Genomic DNA, 504 nt, shown 5'->3' with positions numbered 1-504 from the left:
GCCAACTTTAACTACATCCCATTTGATGTTCCTTCTGTTTGGGTCATCTTGCAGTTTAACTACTCGAGGGAGTTCCAAGCTGATGATGCGTATGATTACAGAATTGGTTTTGGTTCGGGATATACACTGAGGATATGCCAGGAGGATTGTCATCAGATTGAGAATTAGTACAAACTCTATCCTGTCAAAAAGATATGTGGAGGATATTTTTTGACGACCTTAATACTGTGCCTCGAGGGGAACGCTACCATTCTTGCTACGCGCGTCTATACTTTCCGTTTATTCCCTAGGCGGGGGGGCCAAGCTCTCCCCCCTCTCCCCCATATCAATATAATGTCCATAAATACCGATCCATTGTCACTTGAATAAGAATAAATATACTTCAAACATATTCCCCCATATTTCTATATCGTATCACAGCATACATACTAAATGAAGGACACCAAAATGACTCGAGAGACAGAACCATCAAACATACGGAATCACCAATCAAGCATAACCCCC

General features: G+C 41.9%; 1 protein-coding gene across 1 annotated transcript in view; it reads right to left on the bottom strand.

Annotated features, from left to right (window-relative positions):
• The window catches only part of LOC119588485 (coatomer subunit gamma-2-like), a gene marked incomplete in the record, with an annotated part of 11,117 nt that overhangs the window by 10,346 nt on the left and 267 nt on the right, over nucleotides 1-504 (bottom strand).

This window comes from Penaeus monodon, chromosome 24, assembly GCF_015228065.2.
Source record: "Penaeus monodon isolate SGIC_2016 chromosome 24, NSTDA_Pmon_1, whole genome shotgun sequence".
Lineage (NCBI taxonomy): Eukaryota > Metazoa > Arthropoda > Malacostraca > Decapoda > Penaeidae > Penaeus > Penaeus monodon.
This window is presented reverse-complemented; position numbering and strand designations above follow the sequence as displayed.